The sequence below is a fragment of the Alexandromys fortis genome, unplaced genomic scaffold (genome assembly GCF_014885135.2).
Source record: "Alexandromys fortis isolate MF-2015 unplaced genomic scaffold, M_Fortis_MF-2015_v1.1 scaffold_42, whole genome shotgun sequence".
NCBI classification, from domain to species: domain Eukaryota; kingdom Metazoa; phylum Chordata; class Mammalia; order Rodentia; family Cricetidae; genus Alexandromys; species Alexandromys fortis.
This window is the reverse complement of record NW_026067934.1, coordinates 293,878-297,742: the sequence shown is the minus strand read 5'-3', so window position 1 is coordinate 297,742 and position 3,865 is coordinate 293,878.

Below are 3,865 nucleotides of genomic sequence, written 5' to 3'. Positions count from 1 at the left end.
TCCGCGGGAAAGCGTGGGGGTAAAGGTCAGGCTAAGCGGGGCCACGAGCAGAGGAAGTGCAGGAAATGTGGGCAGAGCTTGGCCTGGGCTGGTGTCACAGATGCTTCTTAAGTATTGGGGCTCAGATAAATTTTGAAGCCACGAGGAGGATTACAGTTTCAAGGCCAGCCGGGGATATGTGGGAGAATTTGTTTCAAAAAAAGAAAAGTTTTTTTTAGAAGGGGTCCACACAACTCTGAGGGCATATTGAAGGCAAGGTTGGATTGGGAGTGTGCCAAATCCCTCAGTCTCTCTTCTTCTTCTTCTTTTTAAATATTTATTTATTATGTATACAATATTCTTTCTGCATGTATGCCTGAAGGCCAGAAGAGGGCACCAGGCCTCATTACGGATAGTTGTGAGCCACCATGAGGTTGCTGGGAATTGAACTCAGGACCTTTGTAAAGAGCAGGCAATGCTCTTAACCGCTGAGCCATCTCTCCAGCCCCCAGTCTCTCTTCTTGAGTATTCCTTCTACTTACTCCTCCGGCTTTCTTCTCCCCCCCCCCCTCTTTTCCTCCCTTACAAAAATTTACCCTGAAAAACATCAACCATCCCAAGCTAGAAAAGGAACTCTTAAAGAAGGGTCCCTTCACATATTTGTTGGTCATAGCGGCATCGGAAGCTGCCGCGTGTCATGCAGAGGACTCTTGGACCCAAACAGCTTTACTTGCAAACATTTAGTGTAGTGAGTTTGAGGCCTCTGGCTTCTGCTACACCGTCAGTACTGGACCCCGATGAGACTCCTCTCAGATAGATAACCTGCTGTTGTGCTGAGTCATGGAAATCCTTCAGCTACGATGGAGAGGTGGAAGGATACATGGAACTGGAGACGCCACAGCTGTGATGGAGTTGAGAGGGGTCGGCCAGATGCTTTTTCTTACTTACTTTTGGGGAGGAAGTTACAAGAGCAGATATGGAAGGACTGAGAAATTAGTGGGATTGGGGTGCATGATGTGAAATTCCCAGAGAATTAATAAAAAAAAATCGTTAAAAATTAAAAAGAAGGGACTCTTGGGAAATGTAGCCTTGTAAAAATCAGCCCCCTTCCAACCATAGTGGAAAAACCAACTATTATTCCTTTAAAACGGCGGCGGGGCGGCGTGGGTGTGTGGACAAACACAGAATAGACGCAAAAGGAAGAGACGGACACGCGGCTCCCACGTGGGTGCGCTTTAATGGGGAGAGGGGAACACAGTAAGGGGTGGGACGTGCGACACACAAGGGTAGGGGGGAAAAGGGCCAAGAGAGAGCGAAACCTCGTGGACGCTCGCTTTTAACGGGGGGCGCAAGGTTATCTGGGAGGAATGGTCTTCACCTGGACGCGGCCAGCGCGCACGCAGGTGACGGTAATCCAGGAGAAGTCTGGGAGCTGTAGTTTCCAAGGAATAACACCAACCATGCTTCCTCTCCCACTAAAAGGCAATTGTGTGTTTTCTGTGTTAATTGAATAACGTCACCCAGGTATCTACTGGAAAAGACAGCTAAGTACGGCTATAGGAGGGTTTTGTAGTTTGTATTTAACTTTCTTTATTACGTTTTTTTCTTTTGTGTGTGTGTGTGTGTGTGTGTGTGTGTGTGTGCCATGACACACCTGTGAAGGTCAGAGGACAATTTATAGGAGCCAGTTCTCTTTCCACCAAGAGGGGGCAGAGCATTTATGATGCACAGCAGGAGGAGGAGGGATTAGCTGGTCTAGGTTTGGACTTTTCTACAGGGGGAAGTTTGGGAGGGTAAACATCCACCTCTGTGGGGAGGGGGGGGTGGAAGCTGTGGTTGGCAGTTTCTGCATACACTGGTTTTAGCTACAGTTTAATAGTCAGTCAGTACTCATGTTTGGAGCAGGGGAAGGCTTTGTCATCGCTATGACCCTCGCCATTTCCGTGAGTCTGAGGCCTCGGGGTCCTTGATGAGGCCGTGCTCTATCAACACCACACACATCCAGGACTGCATTGGTTCCCTGCAGGCCCACCCCCAAGTCCAGTCTTTCCCTAAGCTCTTTTTGACAATTTTTTTTTGTCACTGGGAGAAAAGTAACTAATACAGTCAGCCCTTCTGTTACTGTAGTAAAGTATATAAAGTGAACGATTTATCAGGATATATATTTATTTTGGCTCACCCTTTCAGAAGTTTTAGGCTATAGTGAGCAGCTTTTATAGGTTTAGGGTCTATAACCAAACAGAGAATAATGGCAAGGGAAAACCTAATTTCCACCTATTGGGCTCTACCTCTGACACCTCCCACCCTCCTTGTATATATAGCACTTCTGGCTTGGGAACAAGCCTGCTTGCAGCACAGGAGCCTTTGAGGAGTGTTCTGACTAGTGTTTGTCAACTGGCCTCAATAGAGTCTTCCGGTAGGAGAGAAGCTGAACTGAGGAGATGCCTGCAGCACAGGACGCAATATCTTTGTGTCACCGTCTTGATTGATGTGGGAGGGCCCAGCCCATTGTGGGACTGTGAGGCATAAGATAGTGGGAAGGTCCTGTGAGATATAAAAAAGGCTGATGTGGCCTGGGAAGCTATCCAGCAAGCAGCTTTTCTGCAGAGTTCCCAGCTCTGTTCCTGCTTGAGTTTCTGTTCTGATTTCCTTAAATGTTGGGCAGTGATTGGGACATGTAACTCAAATAAATTCTTTCCTCCCCGCAAGTTGATTTGGCCAATGTTTCATCACAGCAGCTAAAAGTAAATAGAACAGGTCACCAAATCAAAAAAATAAAATTAGGGCCAGGGATACAGTCCAGTCGGGAGAGTACTTGACTAGCATGTACAGGGTTTAGGTTCAATGTCTGGAATCACATGAAACCAGGCATGACTAGGCAGCACCTGGGAGGCATAGGCAGCAGATCTCTGAGTTCGAGGCCAGTCTGATCTACAGAGCTACTTCTCGGACAGCCAGGGCTACACAGAGAAATCCTGTCTCAAACAACAACAACAACACACACACACACACCAGATATGGTGGTTGTGGTTAACCTGTTTACCTGGTTGTTCTTTAATTTTTTATTTTTATTTTTCTGTCACCTTGACACAAGCTAGACTTATGTGGGAAGAGCCTCCTGAACCTTCCATCATATTGCCTGTAGGCACATCCGTTGGCCATCTTCTTGATTAATGACTGATGTAGAAAGGCCGAGCCCACTAGCACAATGCCATCCCTGGGCAGGTGAGTCCTGGAGTAAGCAGGAGCGCAGACTGAGAAGGCCATGAGGAGTAAGGTAGTAAGCCGAACTCCCCCATGGCCTCTGTTCAGTCCCTGCCTTGAACTCCTGTCCTGACTTCCCTCAGAGCTGGAGTGTGAACTGAAGTTATAAACGGAAGTAAAGCCGTTCCTTCCCAAGTTGCTGTTGGTCATGGCAGCTTGTGACTGCAATAGTTGACATAGTCACTCAGAGGCTTAATATTAGTTGCAAATTGTTTGGCTTATAACTTGGGCTTATTACTAACTAGTTCTGACAACTTAAATTAACCCGTTTTTATTTTTTGTTTCTATTTATTATTTTAAAGCAATCTTTTTTTTAAATTTTACATATCAATCCCAGTTCCTTCTCCCTCCTCTCCTCCCTCTCCTTCCATCTTCCCCTCATCCCACCCCAACCACTCCTCAGAGAGGGTGAGGCCTCCCATGGGGAGTCAACAAAGTCTGTCACATCACTTGAGGCAAGACCAAGGCCTTCTTCCCTGTATCTAGGCTGAGTAAGGTATCCCTCCATAGGGAATAGGCTCCAGAAAGCCAGTTCATGCCCCAGGGATAAATATTTGTCCCATTTTTATTAATCTACACTTTGCCTCGTGGCTTTGCAGCTTTATCTGTTTTCATGCATCTT